At 39.5% G+C, this 26,661-nt stretch overlaps 1 protein-coding gene across 3 annotated transcripts in view; it reads left to right on the top strand.

The window, feature by feature from the left end:
* The window catches only part of LOC109037149 (uncharacterized), a 549,607-nt gene that overhangs the window by 471,740 nt on the left and 51,206 nt on the right, over positions 1–26,661 (top strand). The window contains exons 5-8 of one of the 3 annotated variants that reach the window (XR_011899773.1): positions 15,202–15,329; positions 19,059–19,435; positions 20,987–25,586; positions 25,720–26,630. The exons of 1 other annotated variant lie outside the window; for it this stretch is intronic. The gene's annotated coding sequence lies outside the window, so the exon portion shown is untranslated. Of the gene's footprint in view, positions 1–15,201; positions 15,330–19,058; positions 19,436–20,986; positions 26,631–26,661 lie in introns of all 3 variants that reach the window. One more of the 3 variants, XR_011899772.1, reaches the window with a different exon arrangement.

Below are 26,661 nucleotides of genomic sequence, written 5' to 3' on the forward strand. Positions count from 1 at the left end.
GATTGATCTGTCATTTGAGCCTACGGGAAAGGATCGATAAACAGGATGTTCTGCGAACACCTTAATAATCGATTCTTCACCATAGCCTCAAATGAGGAAATATCGATCATTATAATCGATCACTCACGCATCGACACTGATATCGTTGGTTCAAACAGCGGATGATCAATAGAGAATAATGGACAGCGGCCTGGTTTCTGTTTTACAGTTGCCGTGCATTCAGACGACTCTAACTCGAGTATGTCGGCTTCGGCATCGGGCTCGCGGCGCTCCAGAGACGTCCGGGGCACCTACACCTGCAACCTGTGCTTCAAGAAGACCTACTCGTGGCGCTCCAACCTCATCCGCCATCAAAAATTCGAGTGCCCCAACAACATCGAGAAGCCCGTCTTCCCGTGCATGCTCTGCGACCACACCACCAAACAGAAGGCCCACCTCGAGAGGCACCTTCAACTCGTCCACAAGCTTTTGCCCGACGATATACCCAAAAACCTTCTCAGCCGCACCTCCTTTCTCTAGGAAGCTTTGAGTGTAGTCGTGACGATCTTTTCTCTCTCTCTTTTTTCTTTTTTGTTTTAAATACAAAGGCTATTTTGAAAATCGATTTCATCAATCCTGTACTCAGTGGTGCAATTTTTTTTTCTTTTTTAAAGCGTTCCTTACAATTGATCGTAAATTCTACTTTGACATGGATGTCAATTTTTGATCGCCTCCATTGTGATCTATCTCAAAAATCTTGCAGTGATGTGAATTTTTTTTTTTTCTAAGTTGGTTTGAAAATCAATTTTCGGTCTTTCCTCAAAATTGATTCCGATTTTCAATCAACCGGAAAGCAAAGTTGATTCGTTCAAAAATTTATTTGTTCGATTTCAAGGATTGAAACAACGAAAAATATCCAAAATGACGTCGTTACCGTCAAAATTGTGAAAGAATGCACCAACATTTGAGCAACGTCATTCGAATTTCACTGTACATCGGTTTCAATCGATAGGCTACTCGATATATCGATTTCGATTTTTATTTTCATCCCGAGTGAGTCTATTTATGTAAGGATAATCATTCTTTTAACATTAGCAAATGGTTTCAATTTCCTCACTAAAATCATTCCTATTGACTTTAACGTGCAGTATTATTATAATAAATCTAGTAAATATTAACGTTTAACGTCCCTTTTCAAAAACATGGTGGATGACGTCCATTGTTGCGTTTCTGCGCACACTGATTTCGCCTACTTTGGTCTTATTTATGAATGTGGTACTGTAGAAAAGATGAAAACTATAACACTCTCTTCTATATTCTTTATTCAAAATTTTACTTGGAGAATGATTTAACCAAAGAAAGTTTAGGAATTAACTTCTACATATAGGGATGCCATACGTATTTATATGTAAACACTAACTGTACGACTGCGTCAATCATCTGATTTGTGTTTTATTTGATTGATGTATTTGTGTTTTATTTGATCGATGTATGTATGTTAATATTTCTCGAAGGGGCTTATCTCAGATTTTCCCGTTTGGTGAATCACTCCCCAAGTAAACTTCTGAAAAGGAAATATGTAAATTAGTAATTTAATTCTTACCTCGTCTAGTGACCCAATGATTTTATCCCCTTTAGTTATTTACAAGTAGCTTTGGAAAGCAGTAGTGACTCTCAAAAGTTAGCAACACTGATTTTTATCCTGCATTCAAATCGAGTATGAGGTGAAGCTCTCCATTGAGACGGGTATCGATAATTTTACGCATTTAAATGTACGAAACTCAGTGTTGCCACCTCCGAGCATTGTCACTGCTAGCAAGCTACTACGGCTGTGAAAAAACTCTGTGATACTTTATGTTAAAACAAACATTCGTACAGAGTGAGAAAGTTATTGCATTCCAATTTTTTCCTCATACATTTTACATGTATACATTTTGTAATCATAAATTGCGATTTTTGTGTAGTTTTACACTGAATGAAAAGAAAGTACAAGCTAAATTTACATTATAGTGGTTTTTAACTCACCCTGTATGCTTTACTAAATCCTTCCGTACTATAACAAGCCCCCTCCTCTCTATGAAAAATTGCAATAATAACACATGAGCTTGATATTGGTAAGTGTTTTCTTTTTAGCAATATTTTTTCTTTCGAAAGAAAACTATGTCCAAAAATAAATATTATTAAAACTTTATGTTAAATAAATCAGCATATTTTTTTATAATCCTTTCGTTTTATTTATTTTCCCGAAGTCTCTACTTAATTATTGGTGTTGATCGCTGAATTGTTTTTTGTAATGAAAGTTCCTTACGTACTGATAGACGTGATAGATAAGATACGCACTGATAGACTCGTGGTACTACTTTATAACAAAACTCCTAAGCTTTCATTTCATTTTTTGCCGTAGTTGGCCTCATTTTAGAAAAAAATACTTTCCGCTTACACTGGGAAAAAAAACACATTGGATCTAGAGTCCAGACCCTTGAAAACATTGACAAGAAAAAGGACTCTTGATTCAATCAGATTTAAGCTTAAATCAAAAGGAAATCCGCTCAAATTAAGAGGCTTGGTTCTGGATTTAAGCTTAAATCTGATTGAATCAAGAGTATTTTTTTTGTCGATGTTTTTAAGAGTCTGGACTCTAGATCCGATGTGTTTTTTTTTCCAGTGTACCAAATAGTGTCAAAAAAGGGATAGAACTATAGAAGGGCAATATGCATTTTGTTTTGGCCCAGGAAAAGAAATATGTCATGTATCGTGGTTTCTTCAGTTGAGAATTTGAGATGGATTGATATGATGCCTCGTCATTCGACGCGGACATGGCCAAACGCGTTCATGTTTTTCTCGTTACTGAAATGTCTCGTATTAAATAGCATCAATCGCAAATTGATTCACCAATTACTATCGACAGATTGCTGATGCAGATGCAGAAGCTACTAAATAATAGAACTATATCGGGTTGGAATGGAAGTTAGTTACAAAGAACATGTACGGGTAGACGTAGACGCACCAGTGAACACGTTTAAGGTAGTGATCGTACGATCCCAGCCAATATGGCGTTATTACACTGCATTACGCAGTGCATTCTCACTATGCTTAATGCAGTGCAATAACGTCACCTTGGCTAGGATTATATGGATTGCATTTTGCAAAAAGCAACCAGGAGCATTGCAATGCTGCTAAGATTGTGCAACTTCTTTTGTCTTTGAAGGGTAACCTGATTATCTATAAACAGTTTATATTTTACTCGCTAAAAACTGTAAATTTAAGACAGAAGTTACCATGAAAATTTCATATTTTTCCAGGATTTTAATAGTTATATTGCAATGAACGAAGTTGCACAATCTTAGCAACATTGCAATGCTCCTGGTTTCTCTTTGCAAAATGCAATCCATATATGATTACTACCTTGTGCTTGGTAAGTTGGTGGCATTTTTGTAACACGCAGAGAATTTTCGTTTTTCAGCGCTCGCGATTGCTGACGATTCTTGCTCGAGCCAGGATTTCGGGCATCTCCAGTCCAGAGTGAAGCCTTTCCGCTGCGACCTGTGCCAGAAATCCTACGCCTTCAAGATGTCCTTGGTTCGACACCAAAAGTACGAGTGCACCTACGTCCTGGAAAAGCTTGCCTTCCCTTGCCCCATCTGCGGCAAGGACTTCACTCGCAATTACCTCTTGGAGCGACACCTCTCCTACATGCACTGCGTCACCAAGTCCGAGTAGTTTTCCGAAGCCTCAGAATCCTCTGGTTTGTGCAAAATTATACGGCACCAAGGGTCTGGGAAAATGCAGAGAATCTGCTCCATGTTGAGGGATTTTTCAATAGTTTGTCCCCTTGTTTATACACTGGAAAAAAAACACATTGGATCTAGAGTCCAGACTCTTAAAAACATCGACAAGAAAAAGTACTCTTGATTCAATCAGAATCTAGCTTAAATCAAGAACCAAGCCTCTTAATTTGAGCGGATTTCGTTTTGATTCAAGCAAAAATCCGATTGAATCAAGAGTATCTTTTCTTATCAATGTTTTCAAGAGTCTGGACTCTGGATCCAATGTGTTTTTTTCCCAGTGTATGAACCTATTTATGGTAAAAGGAACTATGTTGCCGTCCCTTTTAGCATAAATACGTCTATGTGCAGTGTCACGGCGTGAATCGCGGTATAGTTATCGTTTATTTGTTTTTACAAAAATGCCAACAAACTTGGGCTTAGGAGGAATATGCCTTTTGCCAAAGACAGAAAAAGTTAGGAATTTTTGCTGTAGCAAGAATGGTGCAGAAACGGGTTCAATTTTTACATTCATAGTTATTTTGACCGAGAATTTTGACGAAAAGTCAGGGAAGTTTGTTGTTTTATCAACTTTGCAATTCGAAATTGATCTTTATTAAATATCACATTGAGCCTCTAACTTGTCACTGTTTTCTCGGCGCTGTTAGCCTTTTTTAAACATCTTGTAGATTAAAATTAAAGAATTGTTCGTTATCTTCTTTAATATAATTCTCTAACTCATTCCCCCCGTCTTATGACGTGGTTCCTTCTCTGTGATGTTCCTTCTTTCACCACCAGACGGGGTTAGATTTTTGAGAATCTCCAGTTATATTGACCAAATCTTTGGGTTTAAAATTTGCAACCATGATAAAAGTCAGATGCGTGCCGCCAGGATCAAACCTGGATTCGGAACCGTAGTTCTCTGCGCTCTAGGCACGCACAAGTCGAAACATCTGCGTGACATTGAGACGAAGAAGAGTACATTAGTTCAGCAGGATACTTCTTTCATCTACAGACGTTTAAGAGTAACCTACGGTTTCGATCAATTTTACCAACTTGATCGATCAACCAAGTCCATTTGGTAACCGAAAAAATGTAACTCCCACTAATCATAAACAAGGAAATTCTCAAGTATCTGTGCCTTTGTTTTAACCTAGAGGGTTGCTCTATTATCTCTCTGTCTAATTTTTCTATATATTTGTCTACCAATTTCAAAAATCGGCTCTCAAGCACGTATGAAAGAAATTGATAGAATTTAATGGATAACAATATGTGTTTGTCTTAATGGATAGTTGTAAAAATCTAAATACACTGAAAAAAAAACTCCGGCCGTGGAAGCCGTACTTACAGGTTATAGAGACATAACGTCTGCATTCCGGGTTCAGAGGCTGGAAGTGCCGGTTGTAGCAACCGGAGCAGTCGAGTCTACGGCTTCAGTACCAGGAACTTTTGGACGCTGATTGTGAGCTCGGTACATACGAACGGTATGTCGACATAAACCGAAACTTTTTTTAGGTGTATGAAACCAGTTTCGTGCCTACTCTGAATGGGGATCACAGAATCGCGTTTTATACTTTATTTTTGCAGATCAACTAAAAATAATAACATATGCCCTAACAGAAACTTTCTACGTTGAATATTGACCGAAATATCGCGCCTTGAAAAACTCGATTTATGACGTCATCCACCGCGGTAGTACTTATCATGTTATACACTACCGCGGTGGATGCCGTCAAAAACCCGACTTTTCAAAGGACGATTTCTCGGTTATTATTCAACATAGATAGTTGCCGTTTGGACAGATCTGCTTAGTTTTAGCCTATCTGCAAGAATCAAGCATCAAAACGCGATTCTGTTACCAGCGCAACTCTGCCGTGCTAAGGAAAAACGTCGTATGAACCTTCAGGCGCTGCCAAATTTCCTTTGGTAAATCACGAATTTTCGGAAAAATTTGTAAATATCTTTCTCTCAATTTTTCAGATAATTTCGCCACGCATTTTCACCGAAAAGTCCTGAAAATTTCAAGGAAAAATATTCATAGCTTTCCTCAAAAATGAACATTTCATCGAAGGAAATCCTGCAACTCACGAATGTTCACACGGCGTTTTTCCTCAGCACGGCAGAACTGGCCCATTTCGCTCTGATTTTGTTTAACAGTTTACCCTGAAAAAAAAAAAAACTCTGGCCGTGGGAGCCGCAATTACAAGCTATATAGACATACCGTCCGTTCCGGGCTCAAAGGCCGAAAATCCCGGCTGCTGGAGCCGTAGCGTCGGCCTCTGAACCCGGAGCAATCGAAGCTACGCCTCCAGCAGCCGGAATTTTCGGCTTTTGAGCCCGGAACGGACAGTATGTCTATATAGCCCGTAATTTCGGCTCCCGCGGCCGGAGTTTTTTTTTTTTAGTGTACTGAAGAAGGGTGTTCAGTTGACACGGATTCCTCGTTTTCCAGCGTCCTCGGATACGGGGGAGCCGGGTTCTTCGGGGAACTGGGGTCGATCGGCGTCGCGGCCGTTCTGGTGCGAGCTCTGCCACGTCAAGTCTTACGCCCGGAGGGAGTCGCTTTATCGTCACCAGAAGTACGAGTGCACTAACGTGCTCGAGAAACCGGTCTTCCCCTGCTCCGTCTGCGGCAAGGAGTTCACCCGCAAGTGCAACCTCGAGCTCCACGTCTTCCGCCTCCACGCCGCCTCCGCCGCTACCCCCGAGCTCACTGACGAGATCCCACTCTAAGGTGAGTCGCTAGTTGACCATGACTCACGCGAATGAATGTGAATGGAGATGTTGCATGTGTGAGGAATTTGCGATTTGACTGTTGATTCTTACGTAAAAGTTCGCGAGAAACACGATGGTGCCACTGATTTTCTCTGAAATCAACTCCCAAGCTCAAAAAGAGCTCTCAAGTTGAGGCCAAAATGGAGGGGATATCCCACCCTACCCTGAGAGTCCTCCTCTACATCAAGACAAACTCTCCATGTAAAGATAGGGAGCAAAGACATTAGCAGGGTTGCCGTGTTTTCAGTTTTAGAGTCCCCAAAGAAAGTGGCAGCCCTATCAATTTATTGCTCCCTATCTTTGCATGGAAAGTTTGTCTTGATGTAGACGTGGAATCTCAGGATAGCGTGGGATATCCCCTCCATTTTGGCCTCAACTTAAGAGCGGTTTTTGAGCTTGGGAGTTGATTTCAGAGAAAACCAGTGGCACCATCGTGTTTCTCGCGAACTTTTACGGAAGAATCAATAGTCAAATCGTAAATTCCTCACACATGCAACATCTTCATTGTGTTTAGATGCTTGATTCTTGTGGATCAGCTAAAAATAATAAGATCTGTCCAAACAGCAACTTTCTACGTTGCAAATTTACCGAGAATATCACGCCTTGAAAATCCCGATATGACGTCATCAACCGCGGTTGTGCGTAACATGGTATGTACAACCGCGGTGGACGACTTCACAAATCGAATTTTCAAGGCGTGATATCTCGGTTAATATTCAACGTAGGAAGTTGCTGTTTGGACGGATCTTATTGTCTTTAGCTAATCTGAAAGAATCAAGCATCAAAATTGAATTGAATCAGTGAGAACGAAAACGCACCAACTCGGTACCTCGAAATTGCTCACTTTTCACTAAGGACAGACAATTTTCATAAAGGTCATTGAAGTTACTGTATCTGTTCCAACTTGGACATTTAGAGTTTCCTTAAGTTAGGCACCAAAATATTTTTCTTAGACTTACTTCTTCACATAATATGCAGTTTTGTGTGTGTCTTGATTATTTTCATTTTTTCGAGTTGGTGTGTTTTCGTTCTCTTTGATTCAATTCTGTGACCAGCGCAACTGACCCATTCGCCGTTGAGATCTATATTTCCAATAGAGAATTTGCACGCAAATTTTTTATTCCTAAAGAGCTGATTCTGGAGTATTTTTTATAATTTTCTGATAAGGAAAAAAGTAAAAAAGTAAATGGATTTTAAAGTAAGGAAACGCACCTCCTAGTGACGTCATCGGGAGGCATTTCTTATTCAAACACATGTTTTTTTAGCAGATAGTATCATTTTCTCATATCTCCTCCAATTCATGAACGAAGGCAAGGGTCGTATCCTCGTGTTTTGTTTACCTCGTAGTTTCCACGTAAACATGGAATTCGTCAAATTTCAAAAATTAACTCCTTAGTGAGAGAAAAATCGGTGAATAAACGTGCGTAGTTCACACTTTAAACAGCGAATTCACTCCCTGATCTCGAAAAAATCATTATGGACGTGAAGCTTACACTTACCAGGCATTTATTAACTACTTGCCCCTGAGGTTACACTAACTCAACGAGAATTCTCATCCGGGAATTATCAAGTGGGAAATTAGAACATTATTCGCAGTGTGAATTGAATCATCTCGATAGTTACTTTACCAAAATCGCCTTTGTCCCTAGATTTGTTCTAATCGATGCTTTTTTAATTTTTCGCTCTCAGGTTTTTACACTCTCAACAGACCGTTGAATGGATCAAGGATGATTGATTTCTCCAAGCCGTTCAAATGTGACCTTTGTCGAGAAAAGAGCTTCAAGAATAAATCCAGCTTGGTGCGCCACCAGACCCACGAATGCAAAAACGTCCTCGAAAAGTCACTGTTTCCCTGTGACATGTGTGCACTAAGTTTCGCTCGCAGATACCAACTTAGGTGTCATAAGGCTCTCGCCCACGGCTCAGTATCAACGAAGCTCGGCTGTCCATCCACAGTCAAACGCAGCCCACAGCTGCAGGAAATCCAGATCGAAATGATCAAAACGGAAGACACAAGTTATCAGCAGTAGTTGTAAAATAACTTTTTAATGCACAGCTGAATAAAGGTTAAGTGATCTTAAATTTGTTCTTGTCTAGTTAAATGAAGCATATAACAGGATCTGAAATAAAGACTCATTTACGCTCACAAAGCGCATTTTTATTTCGTATCGTAGAGTTGCAAACACGTTTCGTAGAAACCATGTTGACTGATGAATTTTTCATATAAATTACTTTGTAAGATTGAAATATCTTCTCTTAGCATTGATTTGGAAAAATCGCAATCTCCACCTTTCGGCTTAAGCAAGAGATGGGTAATTAAGATTTCTAGGGGAAGTCCTAAAAAAAAAAAAAAAAAAAAAAATCCCCGACACGACACATAACTCTCGTCAAAGTACTAATTTTTAGATGTGCGACCTCAAGGGTGCTGAAGAGCCTTCAAAACATATTTTTGTCCTTTCCTCCAACAGGATTATTTATTCGGGAACATCTTAGCATATTCTGAGCAAATTTAACATTAATTTTTCTCAAATTCCTACAATGAGAGACGCCTCACCTTGCGTTGATGACGGTGCAGAGATACAACTATTCGTGCTTGATGGTTGTCCGTGCTGCATCTGTAAAATGGAAGGCGCGCTGGCTCGAGGCGTGAACTGTCAATGCTTCGCTCTTTGCTGCTAATAAATTGTAGCTCAGATTCGGGAGAAGGGTTGAATAGCGAGACCCACATACGTCTTCTTACTTTAGACTGTGTTAACGCTCCATTTGTCCTTTTTTCAATTTGATAGCTGATTCTTTTTTATGTATTTTTGGACTAATACGTATCTAAAGCTCGTTTGTACATGCAGAAAAAAACTTCGTGCATGGGACCTGAAGTTATCGGATGCGTGATCCAAATACCTCACATATCCATGACCTCAAATTCGGGTCCCGCGCTCGAAGTTTTGTCCTCCATATGCGGGGCAGGTGTTTTTGCAAGTTTCGGGTCAGTCTGACCCGACTTGCGCTAGAGGGTTCTTAAGATTCACGCGAAGGGTTACGCGAAGGGTTAATAGTATTCAATAAATGATGTGCTAAAAATGAGGTCAAAATATAGAGAAAAATTCGTAATGGAATTCCACAAAGCGAAGGCGTTTAGCTTCTCTCATAGTAAGGAACAAAATGCACAATCTTAGCAACACATGCATGACGTTTACCAAATGTTTTGAATTTCCACTCTTCAGTTGTTTTTGCATCCATACCAAGACCATCGTGAGAAAATCCTAAAAATCCTTGACTTTTGTTTGGGAGTACTGATTTTAATCTTATTTTCTCCAATTATACATTTTCCTGTCTCTGAAAACCCTCCGCTACACTCATTTGCGGCGAGGGCAGGTTTCTTTGCCGACCTTTAATATCTGACTTTGCGTATTTCAGAATTTCTCATAGAGCTCGAAGAATTGGAAATGCCGAGGAATGACGACGAGACTTTTCCGAGGGAAGATGAAGAAGACCGCCCCTTCAAGTGCGACCTTTGTCAGGACAAATCGTACAAACGGAAAGCTCACTTGTGGCGTCATCAAACCTACGAATGTCCCAACGTCGTAGAGAAGCCCAAGTTCCCGTGCAGCATTTGCTCTTTTGTTTTCAAGCGAAAAGCTCATCTTCAAAGGCACCTAATATATCAGCACGGAGTGAGAAACGCCCAAATTTCATCCAATGGCTCTAAATCGCCATGAGGGCATTACCCTGTGTCATATCATGTCGACTGCTCCGAAGCCCTAAGTTATGGTATTCAATGAATCACCTGGATACAATATAAAGTAACTAAATGACGTCTAACTTTGCAAGTTTGAACGGATTGTTTGTTAATAATTTACAAAAAAGTTTAGAGTTTTATTTTCTCATTCGGCGGGACAGAGGTAGGAAGAGAATGACCATATATCTTGTGATAGGAATAAGTATCTATCCTATCTCTGATCCTGTTCTGACCCATTACCGCATGTAAGATACCATCTCTTTTAGGAGCCGATAGGTAGGTACACTGGTACCTCACGATGGTCGCAACAATAACCGTACTAATTGGTTGCTCAACTACTTGGGTGATTTTCTTATCTTTGACAGTAATTCTCGCAACTACCGTTTACGTAGCCGCTAGTTGTGATCACCCTCCGTTTTCTCCTGTTGAGGGTAAATCACTATCTTTGTAACAACGATTACTGTTGTTTTACCAGTAATTGTATTCATTCACTGCAAATGTTTGATTACAAGTTATAAGCATTTGTTTAATCTAGTCATGCTTTCAATTTGCCATTGTTTTGCCTTTTTAATTTATTAAGTAAATGAATGGTTTACTTATTTTCTCAGAGGATCAGTTTTAATTTTTGTCTTTAACATTTTTTCTTAAATTGTAATCAATGGTTAAAAAGGTTTAATAAATTACAGTTTATGCGTATTGGAATTTATTTTATTTCCATTAACAGGAATTATTTGCTCGGGGATTTTTATCGACACCTATTTAAATACATACTTCCTAGAGATTTTCTTCCTTTTCCAATGAAAAAACAAGCGGGAAAGTTCTAATACTGTCGTATTAGAAAAGCGCTCAGGTGTTCGTAAATGTATTTAATGAAGAAAGGGCGTATAAACTCCGTCGACTTGGCTGGGAAATGGAAATAAAACATCAGCTGATAGCAAACAAAGGTTACCAAGGAAACCGTAAACGCGTAATTTTGTTTCCCGAAAATGAGCTCACCGTTGAGCTCATCAGGCGCGTTTTTTTTAGGCATCATTCGAGTTCAACGATCAATTTCGATAAGAATCACTCTACCGCTAAGAAATTTTCTTATAGACAAACGATCGAAACTACCTGCGCATTACGTTAAAAGCATAAAATACAGTTTTCACAGCTTTATTTATTTTAAAAATGGACCCCCCCCCAAAAAGCCTACACATCGATGAGCTGGTGCGCCATTTAAACGCATTAGCACTAGTATACTAGCACTCAGAGGCAAGTCGAAATCAAAAAGCGCTGCCTATCGGCTGAGCGCTTGATAGAAGATAAGAAGTGAATGATGTGATGTGTGAAGTAATGAGCAGTGAAGAAGTTTGTCTTACGCTAGGCTGCTTATGACCATGCTTGACTCCCAAAGTGTGATTCCATAACAATCACAATCAACTCCTAACTTTCTCAATCAGTGGTTTAATGGCTGCAGCTTCTCTTACTATAAAAATTAGTTAATGTAATAATCAGGGAAGTCCCTCTTCAAGAGAATTTAACTATTAATTTAACTATCCCCATTAATTGGAAATTAACACAGCTTGGACTTGCCTAACCCCCACCTCTTTTTCCCGTGATCGCCTCTCGGGTCCTGTTCCTCACTTCCTTCTCCTCTGTCCTTTGCTTCTTTAATTTTATTCTCTTAATCCCTTTCTTCAAACAAATAAATTACAATAAAAAAAAATTCACATCCCCGTGACCATCTTAAGTTTCAGATGTGAGTTTTATCATCGACTCTGAAGCTGTGAGAGATTCCAGTTCCAGGAGTCCATCCAGTAGGAGAGGGGAACGGAGCAGTGGGCCGCCGTACACATGCGAGTTGTGCACCGTAAAGTCGTACTCAACCAAACAAAACCTGCGACGTCATCAAACCTATGAGTGTCCGAACGTGTTGGAGAAGCCCTGGTTCCCTTGCGGCATATGCAAGTCCGTTTTCAAGCAGAAAGCCCATGTACAGAGGCATCTCATCTTGAAGCACGGAGTGGCAAACTCTCAACTGCTGACGGATATCCCTAAAATCGACTAAACAGCGAATTGAAGGCGTGTCTCGGGAAGAGACCGTGCCAACGACCACATTTACAAAATCATCTATCTACGTTCGGGAATCGTAGAGACAGTTATTTTTTATAATAACGTTATCGAATGTACCAAATTTTCTATGTATCGATGTTTAAATGGTCGATTCGGTCAGCGCGTCTGACGCTAGACCAATAGGTCCCGGGTTCGAATCCTGCTGAAGGCGACACATTTTCACGGAACTGTCGAGTGGATCTGCAGAGACAGATTCTACTCGACCTTAATCCCTGGAAATTTGAAAGCCGGAGCATGGATGTGCCAAAGTCCCCCTGATGTCTGCTGACAATAAAATAATCTCTTTGTTGAAAACTCATGTCTGTAGATGCCTGTAGATTCCTAAGTTACAAAATAAACAGAAAAGAAGCCAAATAAACTGCGAAAAAAAGGTCCATTTAACGTGTACAGTCACTTTGAATAGAAGCGGTGAAAGTAACTGCACCACACGAACCCATCTAACGTCTTTAGTCTACTTTCTTACCCTTTCGTTGAAGTCTCCAAATTAATTCATTTTCAGTTAACATGAACAGTCACTACTAAAATATTCTTTTAACGTTTGATGACCGTTATATAATTTATAGGTATGCGGTAGATGAGGTCGTTCAATGGATCTTCTTTCTATTTTGACACCCCCCACCCCAATCGTCAATAGCACAAAATAAAAAGAAAAGAAACTAAATAAACTACGAAAAAAAGGTCCATTTAACGTGTACAGTCATTTTGAATAGAAGCGGTGAAAGTAACTGCACCACACGAACCCATCTAACGTCTTTAGTCTACTTTCTTACCCTTTCGTTGAAGTCTCCAAGTCAATTCATTTTCAGTTAACGTTTGATGACCGTCATATAATTTATAGGTATGCGGTAGATGAAATCGCTTAGTGGGTCTTCTTTCTATTTTGACACCCCCCCCCCCTCCCCAAATCATCAATAGCACAAAATAACCACAGATTCTGCATCAGAGCTGCAGATTATTTAAGCAATCGAGTGTACCTATATGGACAGCTTTGAACAAAGACGCAATGCATCAATAAACTCGATGTAGATTCCTCTGTATAAATTCCGTCCATCGTGTCTATGAATGATGATCATGCTTCTTTCATGAAATACCCCATTTTCATTTCGCATATACTTACTCTGAAGAAGTATGCTCTTTAAAGGTTATTTTGTAGAAAACGGCTGTAATTAATTAATAAACGAGTTATTTATTCAAATGCGTTTATTTTTTCATTGTCACTGTATGCCATGAGGGTAAAACATGAAATATCGTGAATATTCGGATCACACTTACAGACTAATTAAAAAAACGCATTTTTTGATTGGTAGTATAACTGTCAAAATATGTCTAATTTTTTGGAAATTTCTATACTGTCAAATCAGTTTTCCTGAGTGGGACGCGCCCAATTCACACCTTTGGAAAAATCAAGTTATGATGTTCCAACTGTAATATCTCTCGTGAGTTTAGTCTATTACCTACCTCCTTTGTACCCTGCAACCACCCTCTCTCACCAATCGAATCGCTCTACTTTCTCTTCATCTATTGCGTTGTCAATCAATTTCAATAATCAGCCCACAGAGCTCTAACACATATCGCTGTTTCCCAGACGAAAGAACGTAACTTTACTCCTAGATTGCAGACTTTATTTGAAGAGTACAATTTTTACAAGAATATGACCCCGCGATTTCTTAGGTGCTTCCAGAATAGTGCTGATTTTTGTGCACAATCAGGATAAAAATCAGTGAGATTTTCAATTGAAAAGGTCGAACACTAGTCAGTAAAAATATACTTCGCAAGCGGAAATTTTACAATGTTGGATTGAGGTTACGTCATTTTGTCTTTGAAACGACGAGATTACCGTGTGCCGCTAAGACCGCGGATTTCCTTCCATGCAAAACCATGTATCGGTAGAAAACCCGTGTTTTCTTCTCGGTGTTGGTGGTAGAAAAGAAGCTTTTACTAAACATTGCGAACTCAGTTTTAGACTGAAGTTGTCAAAACGTCGTTTTCGAAATAATGAGGTGGCTTTAAAAGCGTACAATAAGAAAACTTATCTTGAAGTGGTTGAGACTAGTAGATAGCTAATCACGTGTAACAAGGCGACATCATCCAAGGTAAATGTTTTTGTTTTCTACTAGAATGCGAGCAAATTAAAAGTTGTCTACTTAAAAGATAGTATTTTAACTCTAATAATAAATGGACATATTTCTGTCAAGCGGAACGATGTGCATTCAGACATGAGCTCTGAGACCCATAAGAATATTTGCTTAATAGGGCTAACATCATAATGCATATGGTTCCGTTTGGCAGAAATACATCCAAATATTGTTCTTGTGCCTTCCCGGCTTCTTAAATTTACGGATTGTCTACGAAAACCCACAACGAATGTTTTCAAATATACATTCCTTTCATCTTACCTCGATCATTTTAATTTATCATGTACCTTTTTTTGGTTCTAATACTCATTATTTTTTTTGCTTTCAGGTATGCTCACAGTTTGGTTTTAATTTTATTTCGGATGAGGAAGCGAAAATTAGTATGCAAGTTGAATGAAATATTGATTGCAATTCAAAGAATGTGCCTGGATTGAGCAGGATTTTATCAATTTTTATCTCAGCTCAGTTGAGAAGAGAAGTATACTCTTTCCGTCTTCACGTTGATGCGTTTGTTCCTTCTATGTTCTAAACAAAATAACTGTACATAATCCCTACTTGTTTTGTATGTAACCGCATTTGCTTTTGTGCGTTTGGTTAACGCTCCTTTGAAAGTGTACACAATGCTTTATTATCTCTTTTAATGTATTTGCAATTCGTGCGCATTCTTATGCTAATTTAATGTTCTCTTCTCTCGTTGCAGTTGTGGTGCCCGATATATCTATGGTCCTTGAAAATTCAATGGCAGAACTGAAATCATATAAGACTCATTCTAAAAGTATCAAAAGATGGCAAGAGCAGCTCGGAAGTTCGAAGAATCATAGCAATAGGGTAATTTTTTTCTCTCTTAAAGTTTTCCTATTTATACATGATATATCTGATTTGTTCTTGAAGGTGTATTGTAATTAATCTGAGAAATTGAGTTCAGCAAGTTTCTTTCTTTTAAGAAAAATACTATCGGAGAAAAAGCTGTGCCTCAGTTTTTTTTTAAATACGCTGTAGCTCAGTAAGTCAGTGAATTTCAAGTTCAAAAAGCCTGAAAATTCAGCGCATTATTGCATTTGAAGTCAATTTTTTTAAAGTAGAAATTGTGATCAATTAAAAGCGATTCTGTGACCAGCTCAACTGACCCAATGTCCATCAGGAATGGAGAATTTGCATGTGTCTAAGATTTTGTGAATTTCATGTTTGAGAAGAACTCCTGGTGAACTGAGCGTAATACTAATATGGGCGCGCTTCGCGCGCCCGTCACGTCTAGCCGGGGGCTACGCCCCCTGGACCCCCGGTCACTCGCTGCGCGAGTGACATGCGGCTCGCTTCGCGAGCCGATTTTGTAGTAGTTGCAAATTTTTTATCACTATATTTTGAAGATTTCATAGAAAACATTATGAAATTCTCACTCCACAATTAACTTGTAGAATAATAATGGCAGGGCAAGAAATAGACTATATCTTATGGACGGTTCCCACTTAGTAAAAACAGCCAACACCACGAGAAGGTGAGGAACCATTGTTAGTCACTTTTTTTTTTTTTTTTTTTTTTTTTTTTTTTTTTACCTTTCTGAAAAAATTTACTGAAATTTTAGTTGCGTCCCCTAAAAGGAAACACGGAGAAAAAAATTTTGTGCATGGAACCCGAAGCTGAGATCATATGGATCTATGGATCTCTGAAGTTTTCGGATCACGCATCCGAAAAGTTAAGGTCCATCTGCCGAAGTTCGGGTCAGACAATTGAAGTAGTTCGGTATATACCGAAGGTTTCAGGTCACACATCTGAAGTACTCGGTGCATACCGAAGTGTTTCAGATTTCTGACCCGAATTGCGGCAGCTGGACCTCAAGTTTTAAGAGATTCATATGATCTCAACGTCGGGTCCCATGCACGAAGTTTTTTTCTCCGTGTGAGTATTAATATAAATTTCAACACAGTCAAACACAGTAGAGAACCAAGGAAATCACAGTAGAACAGAGAAAAAATACCGTCGAATAAATGAAGAAAACTATTATCGAAGAAATTCTAATTATTTCGAAAGTAATTCGCTGGCGTAATCAATGCGTAGCTGCGTAGGAGCATGAGCGAGATTTATCTTCAACTGACCGCTGCGCTGGCCGGTAGGTACCTACCTGGGCGGGCGAGCGACAATACGTAAAAGCGGTGGCATGGTTTGATTGACAGAGGAGTGGGGAACGGTCAGACGTAGGGGAAAGGTTCAGGCTGAACCGTTCAGCACAGCGCAGCGTCAGTCACCGGGTGGGGAAGAGAGTCCGGGAGGGGACACTTCCCCTCGAGTGAAATAGAAAAAGGCAGAATCCTTCGAAGTTTATATTAATGATAGTTTCTAAAATAAACGATTATTAGATAAGATATGACAAAATTACCTAATTTTCTAAAATACATGTGTTTATTCAACACAAAAAATGGGAAACTGTTTGTGGAATGCAGCCGAATGACGTCACAAGACGGCAGATTTTCTTATGTTTAACTCTCTTTTTTTCTATTTTCCATATCAGGGAAAATATGTGAAAAATACTACAAACTTAGCTCATCAAGTACTCTCAGATGCAGTAATGAAATATGTTCGTGCAAATTCTCCATTATTGAGTCTTTTAAAATAAAAGTTTCCACCAGCGGGCTGATCATTGAAATTCATAAACGAAGCTATAGACGAGGAAGACGTAGGGAGTATGGAGCTACCCTATTGGTTGAAACGGGTGGTTCCTATAAACTAAGGGAGAAAATGATGGACTAATCATGGGTATCTCGTAAGTTGCCGTTAGTTAGTCTATTACCTACCCTCTATGTCTATTGCAACCAACCGCTTCCACCAATAGGATCCGTCCGTATCCCTTTTGTCTGCTTTGTCTATAGCTTTGTCCATCAATTTCAATCATCGGCCCGCTGTTGCCAATACATTTGATTGAGGGTCTATTCTTATCTCTGGACCAACTACGCAGCTATCGCTTCCGGCCAGAAGGAGATTGGACATATGGACGCATTTCTACCAAACAGACCTATGTGAAGGTGAGAAATATGGGGTGTGCTCGTTAGTTCTCTTTGCGTAAGAGTGAATGAGAATAATAAAGCGCCAGTGACGTCAGCGGCAATGAACGAGCGCCGCCAAAAACGACCGTTTTTTGGCACAATTTGGGCCAGAAGGGATTTTTCTGAAACCGGGCCCAAACGATACCTTATGATACCCTAAAACTCTGGTAAAAATTTTAGCTTGAGTATACGCACGGTTTTTGAGAAATGAGGGGGCAAAGTTGCCAAATCGCCATCATTCTGGACAGCATTTCTACACCAAAAAGACGGGAAAAATGGACGAAAAAGTTACACCTTTGATGGGTTTCGGCTGTAAATGTACTCATTGTGCCCCAAGCATTTAACTGTGTTCAGTTTCAAAAATTTTTGTCGCACAGTGGTCCAAAATGGGGAGAAATCGTCGACAAATCAGGATTCCTCGTCAAATTTTTAGAAATGGAAGTAAAATTGTCGGTCTGCTGCAGTTTTCATGGCTTACAATATTCTTATTGGTCATCAATGCATGAATTTGTGTTCAGCTTCACAAATGCACATCGCACAGTAGTCAAAAATGGGGGAATTAGTGGACAAATTAAGATCCTCTGTCGAACTTTATAAAAATGATGTGAAACTGTTGGTCCCCAGTAGAGTTCAGATCCCGGAAAAATTCATGTTTTTAATTTTTTTAATTATTACTGCATGTCAGACCGTATTGTTTATAGAACGTTGTTATAGAATAGACTTTGTAGCATTATCTCAATAAAATATGCAAACTTTCAGAAATTTAAAAAAAAGAAGGAAAAATGGAGAGAGAAAATTAAAAAAAGATTTAAATAGTCAAAAAAGAATTTAAAGAATTTTTCCGGGATCTAAAGTGTACTGGGGACCAACAGTTTCACTTCATTTTTATAAAGTTCGACAGAGGATCTTAATTTGTCCACTAATTCCCCCATTTTTGACTACTGTGCGATGTGCATTTGTGAAGCTGAACACAAATTCATGCATTGATGACCAATAAGAATATTGTAAGCCATGAAAACTGCAGCAGACCGACAATTTTACTTCCATTTCTAAAAATTTGACGAGGAATCCTGATTTGTCGACGATTTCTCCCCATTTTGGACCACTGTGCGACAAAAATTTTTGAAACTGAACACAGTTAAATGCTTGGGGGCACAATGAGTACATTTACAGCCGAAACCCATCAAAGGTGTAACTTTTTCGTCCATTTTTCCCGTCTTTTTGGTGTAGAAATGCTGTCCAGAATGATGGCGATTTGGCAACTTTGCCCCCTCATTTCTCAAAAACCGTGCGTATACTCAAGCTAAAATTTTTACCAGAGTTTTAGGGTATCATAAGGTCTGTTTGGTAGAAATACGTCCATTTGAGAGTCGAGTATGAAAATCATTTCATTTTTTTGGGTCGTTCTTATGTCGAAGCGGGCTGAAGATAGCGCGCGAAGCGCCTTCTGGGGGTTGGGCCGCGTAGCGGCCAGAGGGCGTAGCCTCCTAATTAAGTACTAATTTATGTTTTCGATCAGATGGACTCGATGGAGAAGCTGCCGCCGGACACGGAGCTGATCTCGGTGACGCCGACGCCGTACCTGGAGCCGATGTCGCCTCGCTCCCACTTCTCGCCCAACTCGGGGACGCCCCCGGTGCACGGACAGCGGCACCAGCAGCGCAACTCCTACGCCGCCTCGCCCTCCTTCCCCGGCCCGGCGTTCCCGGACAACTCCTTCGGGGTCGAAGGGGGGCCCTTCAACGCCCTCCTCGGGTTCGACCTCCTCCAGGGCGCCCCCGCCGACTTCCCCTCCGTCGTCAGAACCGAGATCAAGAACCTCCTCGAGCGCAGCAACGACGGACTCAGCATCCTCGTCTACTTCGAGAAGAATCAGACACTCTCCAACTCCCTCAGGTGCGCACCCTAAGACTATTTTACTAGGGTTAGGCTACTATTAGGGTGCCCGGTGGCCTTGAAAACCTGAAAACTCGGAATTCAAGGCGACTCGCTGAAAAAAAATGTCATGCTGTTTTAGCACCTAGGATGTCGAAAATGTGTCTGGTGATCCTAAGATGCCGCCTTGATTGCCCACGCGGTTGAATTTGCATTCATTGGATGTAAAGTTAACTGCGGGGGCAGTAAAGGCAGCATCTTGGGATCGCCAGACACATGTTTGACATCCTAGGTGCTAAAACAGCACAACATTTTGTTAGATCTTGAAAAGCTAATGAAACGCAGGGAATTCTTAAAGAAATTTAGCTAGCAGCGTTTAGTAGAAGTCAGCGTAATTGAAAGGAAATAATTCAGATCGGAAATTTTGTTTGAAGGCCAGGGAAAGTCAAGAAATTCAAAAACAAAGAGATTGTTCTTATTATTAAAGTGAAATAATGAAATCATGTAAAAAGAAGAATGACTAACTTAATTTATGAATTATTTTTGGGAACTTCAAGACGTCACATCTCCCTCAATGCTGAGCTTTCAGGGTCGACCCTGCGTCAAAATGCCCAGATTCTATTCCTTTTTGCAGTGGAACCCTTAACTCAATTTTGAATCATCGGGAGATAAGGTCCTGTTTTCACAGATCCTGTCACAAATCATTTCCAAAGTAAGATTTTAAGGAGAAAACATGTGACGTTCATACTTCTAGCGCAAACCTCGTGATATTGGTTCATGCGCTGAAAAGAAGTATCACAAACTCAACTGTACTCCCGGCTGATTTTGGCTCAGTCATAAGAGTAGTTGCAACAGCCAGAGGAGTGGTAATTCAATCACACATTCAGCTGACTCAACCGTACCTTTGGCTGCTGCAACTGGCACCTGGCTCCAAAATCAGCCTGGAGTATAGTTGGGAGCTTGGTTCTCTTTTCCGTGTGCCGACGAGCATTTCTGACGAACAGACCTGTTCCTCTTTTTTTTTTTTTTTTAACTACTCCTTAAATAGCCCACAAGGGCTAATCCTAAGAGTAGAGTCCCTTTATACCCAGAGTTAAGACAACTCGATTATCAGCTGACTGGCAGCCGGCCTTGGCTGGCCATGGAGGCCGAAACGAGTGCACCCAAACGAACGATATTGAGGGATAAGGATGAGGAATCCTGCGATGTCTGTCACACAAAAACAACAACATCAACAAATTAATCAATTAAAAAGAAAATGAGATTGGTTTGTGAATAATTTCTTAATCTATTTTTATTTTGGACCGATAGAAATAACAATTTACTCTTGATAAACCACAATTAGGTAATATTTTCATTATTCTTGTTGACATTCGAGGTACCGCCATCTTGGTGCACTCGTTTCGGCCTCCATGAGCGAGAACCAATCAGAATTGGATTTTTCTTTAGGCCACTTTCAACCCAACCCTGGTGAGTTGTCTTAACTGTGGGTATAAAGGGACTCTACCTAAGAGATCCTCTAAGAGATGTAGTTACCTTTCTTTAAGAACTGGGAATTTTGATTGTTTCCAGATCGAAACTGGTGCAAATCGTGATCGAGCACGAGTGTCGCGGGGACCCCGGACGAAAGATCACGACGGACCGGTTCATCGAGCTGGCGGCCATGATCGCGAAAACCTTCCCGAACGAGTCTCCGGCCGCCTACTACGTCCCCTTCTCCATCGAGAACGGCCGCCAGAAGAACGCCCAGGGGAAGCTCTGGGCCCGCTACAACAACCAGAAGCGCCTCTACCGCTCCACCGGTCTCCTCAAGTCGGCAAGACACCACGACTCCCTCTTCTCCGACATGTTCTTCCTCAGCGCCCGCTAATCTCACCCCCAACCCGCCCATATACCTCCACTCAACGCATCCGCCCCCAACCGTTGAGTACCGTCATGCAGAGCGTATAGACTGATTTCGTGGTCACTTCATTCTTGCAATATTTGACTTAAACTTGGAGAAAAAAACCCATGGGACCCGAAGTTGAGGTCATATGGATCTCTGAAGTACTTCGGTATATATCGAAGGGTTCAGGTCACACATCGGAAGTACTCCGGTATATATCGAGAGCTTCGTACGTCTAACTCGAACTTCGGCAGCTCGACCTCAAGTTTTCGGATGCGTGATCCGAAAACTTCAGAGATCCATATGACCTCAACTTCGGGTCCCATGCACGAAGTTTTTTTCTCCGTGTATATTTACAACAGTTACGATATGTTGCACAATCGTTCAGTTCCGCTGGTCACAGAATCGTGTTTTGATCTTTGATTCTTGCAGATTTGCTAAAATAATAAAATCCGTCCGGTTCAATATTAACCGAGATATCGCGCTTTGAGGAAGTCGGTTTGTGGCGCCATCCACCGCAGTATGCGACAGCTTGGTTTTTCCACCTTGCTTTCATCCAAGTTTCACGTTGTGTATTCAGTACGAAACTGTGTGGCTCACTTACTGATGAAAGCAAGGTGGAAGAATCAAAGGTGTAACTGCCGAGGTGGATGACGTCATAAACCAACTTTTCCAAAGCGCGATATCTCGGTTAATGTTGAACGTAGAAAATCGCTGTTTGGACAGATCGTATTATTTTTAGCTAATCTACATGAATCAAGCGTCAAAACTCGATTCTGTCACCAGCGCAACTGACCCATTGATTCGCTGTATCTCAAACCAAAATAACCGAGCAGAACAAAACAGCGTGTTTAAATTGTGTGTAAGATAATTAGATAAGATAAGATAAGATAAGATAAGATAAAACTTTATTATGCTCCTTTTTTGCAGTATAACAAGATTATTTAAATAAGTGCGAACAAAAGGAAAGTAACATAATAAAACCACCCACTAAGGTTGGACCTTGTGTCGGGTGGGGTCTTATTAATTGACAAATAAATGTTCACTAATCATTAGAAAATGAAAGAAAGGAAATTCATTCCAATTTTACCATTAACGAGTCATAAATCTGCTCACGACTTGTTCAACACGATAAATTTCGATTACAAAAAACACCAGGACGATTTTTACGACCACGACGCGAATACGACAAGACCATGTGTCTGTTTACATTTAAGTCATCGAAACTGCTATAGAAAACAGTGGAGTAGCCACGAAATCAGTCTATGGTCTCCGGGGGATTCATTTCTGATCAGCGTAGCTATCTCAGGCTTCACGGAGCTTCTAGAGGTAAAAAAAAGGCTCAAGTTGCATGCGGATGATTCAAATAAATGAAAGAAAAAGAGATTTTATTTCCTTTCACCACTCAGATTTTACTCAAACTACATACTTGGGCGCATTTACTTAGTTCCAAAACAAATTGCGTGCATTACATCGGAAACAAAATCTTTTAAACCTGGACCTCTATTACGGCAAGGTTGGAAAAATTGCAGCAGCAGGCTGATTGTTGAAAGTGATAGACAAAGAGATAGACAAAAAAGACAAGTGGAAAATGGAGCGATCTTATTGGTTGAAATGGACTATTTCTGTCAAACGGAACTAAGCGCCAATTTGAGTTCCTTTTGAGGAATTTTGAATCCCGGGTAGCGCGTTCTGTCAAACGGAACTAAGCGCCATGGAAAAGCATTGCGAGTGTAGGACGGAACGAGCCCGACGCCCGGTTCCGCCGCCAATCCAAGCCCCCCTCTACCTTCCTACCCCTATGGCGCTTAGTTCCGTTTGACAAAAATACATCCGAATGTGTGTTGCTGTAGACAGAGGGGACAATAATGAGCTACCACTGTAGTGTATCTCGTGAGTTGATGTTACTCAGTCTATTACTTACCCACTTTACCCATTGCAATCATCCGCTTCCACCAACAGAATCACTCCATTTCCTCTTTGTCTTTTTTGTCCATCGCTTTGTCTATCAATTTCAACAATCAGCCCACAGGTCATGATCGTTGAAAATTGGCATCAAACGCAGCGTTCGTGCCAACGGTTAACAGTCCTGAACCTAAAAAACCAAAACCTAAATTTTGCTATTGTTTCTTTCGTGAATTTTGCCATTCGAATCAGCTAGCAATTTGCAAATCTCCGCAACATGTAGCAGACCCATTACCGCACTGCACTTTTAGTTAGAAATCCTCTTAACCTCATTCTCAGAAATTCGACGAAAATTTCCCTGCGTTGACTTTTTTTAGCCTTTTCATCTTAAAACTGAACGATAGTGCGGTTTATTATTCATAGAATTGCACTACTTTTGCGAAATCACTGTTTCTGATTCCAAGGTATGCATTCGATTTCACATGGGTCAATTGTGTCGATATTTTCGGACTTTTCCCCATGTCTGATGCCAAATCTTCGTACTAAATATAATTATTTGGAGGCCTACTCAGTTTCGTATATTTTTAAAATCTATGGAAATATTTAGATACTCATTGCGAGGATACTTATTTATCTGATCAATCGCCATTAGGCGGGCATAGTCCCAGTCAATTTGGGAAAAAATATGTAATTTTTTTATGAGAACCTTTTGCGTTTATTTCATGTATGTATATTGTCTCTTACGTATATTTCTTCCATTTTACAACCAATGTAAAACGTAAATGTCGCACAATTATCTATTGTTTCATGTACCTCACTTTTATATTTTCACATTCTACCTCCAACTTATTCTCGGCCTAAAACTTGATCAACGAAGGTCGGAGTTTAATGAGACAGGTTGCCTGGGTAAATAACTCATTGCTGTAAGTATAAATTATCTTAGTAGTTCGCGTGGTTTGTAACGTAGTTTCGATTGATATTGTCGAATTATTACCGTATTTGTACCATGAAAAACATTCAGAAATGTCAGTTAAATGTCGTCCACTTGACTCGGCACCAATACATTTTTATCTTAAAAAAATAACACGGATGTTCGCATGTAGTCTGAATAAAGCATGATGTAACTGGACTCTGTTTTTTTTGTTCGACAAAAAAATGACTCTAAAAAATAAATAAATGAATAAATCAAAGAAAATGAAAAATGTCGGAGTTGTATCAATTGCTCTGTTCGGATTAAGAATCATTTCATTCGTAATTTAGAATCAAACTATGTACACATGTTGCGCAGTTTTAAGAATATAATCCAGAAGTTGACTCAGAAAACTTTTTGGTCAAATTTTAAGATTGACTTGTATCTTTAGATGATAATATGTAAGTGATCTATCATTGATATTTCATCAGAATTAACTGTCTTATACTTATTCTATTTTAATTTTTTATTTCATGCTATATTTTTTATATCGATTATTTCTTTATTCGTTATCTTTGGTTTGTGTTTTGTTATGATAAGAAGTAGTTAGTGGACTTTTTTTCTTTTTTATGAATCGTTTTATTTATATTTTTGGACATTATTATTCTATCAGTTTATTTATTTATTTATGTTTGTCTTAGTTTCAATTACCACGGATTCTTCAAGTATTCTACATTTTTACCCGTTAGCTTGGTTTCTCAAAGGTGCAAAGGTTTCGACCATATGGGAATTTATCGGTCTTGTCTTTTTCGTCTTGACTTAGTATAAATTATATATATAGGAAAAATAAATTAAGCAAAACGCTCGTCGCTCTATATTAATTACTAATCAACGTTTTTAGTAATATAAAACATATTATTTTAATATTTTTTTTTACTAATGAATAAGAATTCTCCACCTCTTATCATCTTTCACAATTCCGATCGTGAAAGTGTATACACTTAGTACAAAGGTTTAATTAATCAGACACCAATCTTCCTCTGCTTGGCCTCCTCTCATATGTGACAGCAGTGGTTTCTTTTCTCTCAAATTCAGTTGAATCTCTCTTAAATTCTTTTTGAATTCTTTCTATTCCTCTCTCTTTGTTCTATCTATCTTTAAAATCGCAAGTTCTGTTCTAGTCTGTCTCTTGTGCCCGCTTTTTTAAAAAAGAAGAACATTATGTCGAGTATAAGTATAAAAACACTAAATTAATTGATAATAACGCCTTCTCTATGATTAATTAAATATATTTGTACCAATACGTCCATGGTACGATATATACATCGACATTGCGAGGTATGAACTACAAAAAAGTCACATGTTTCTCTTCAAAATTTTACGAAGAAAACAATAAATCATGCAATGGAAAGTTCGAGAATCAACTTCTGAACGAGAACTTAAGAAGTATTCTCAACACAGATCAAGTGGAAGTTGGATAATAAAAATCGTTGCTCCTCTGGCGTAAGGGCGTATCTTGACTTCCGCATGAGCCTCAGAAAGCATGCCTTTGTACGTAAAACAGGGCTCTCGTGGAAATCCAGGTACGCCTTTACGCCAGAGGAGCAACGGAATTACATCATTTGTACTTTTTGCCATTTTACCAATGTCGATTGTAGAGCCTTCTATATTCTGTAGGAGTTGATTTCCAGATTCTCCGCTCTGTGATTCGTTTTAATACCCCGCAAATTTTGAATAGGAACCTTTTTGCGTACTGCTTTAAAGTATTACAATTTTGTTTCTAAAGGCTTGTTGTCATTATCGTTTACTGCCTGGAAAGAGACCACGAGTCAAAAAATAACATTTTGGTTTTTCACAGCCGTTTGGTCTGATATCATTCCTAACAACGATGTTCTTCTGCCCCTTTACCTTTCCTGGGGGATAGGATTATAGATTTCCAAGGGCGGGTACACCAGAACAGTTTGAGCTTGTCACAACTTTCTCACTTTCTCATAATATTCCTCTTTGCTGGTTTATCAAAATCAGATTGTGACTGATCAATACATCGATCAAAATTCCCATTTCTGTTTTATTTCCTCTTCCTTACTTTTACACTACATTTCTGACATTTTGATTAATTCATCAGATGATTACTGGTTTTTTTTTGTTTTTTGTTTTTTTTACTGACGCCATCTCGTACATCTTTATTTTAATAAAAAAAAACTGACGCCATGATGACTGATGATGATTATTATTATGAACTTCATCGTCAACATCATCGCATCCTCATCATTGTTGAAACTATTCTCATGTAAGTAAAGCTCTATCATAAGCTTGTCATCTCATGTATCGAGTCATACGTATTGAAACGCGTGGTGCGAAGAGGGTTCCTTCCAGTATAATTGGACGTATTTCTGCCAAACGGAACTATGTGCTTTAAGACATGAGCCCTGAGACCCATAAGAATATATGCTTAACAGGGCTCACGTCATAATGCACATAGCTCCGTTTGGCAGAAATACGTCCAATTGATGGCAGTGGCGTGGCGTGAATTGCGATGTATCGATT

Source organism: Bemisia tabaci, chromosome 1, assembly GCF_918797505.1.
Source record: "Bemisia tabaci chromosome 1, PGI_BMITA_v3".
Taxonomy (NCBI): Eukaryota; Metazoa; Arthropoda; class Insecta; order Hemiptera; family Aleyrodidae; genus Bemisia; species Bemisia tabaci.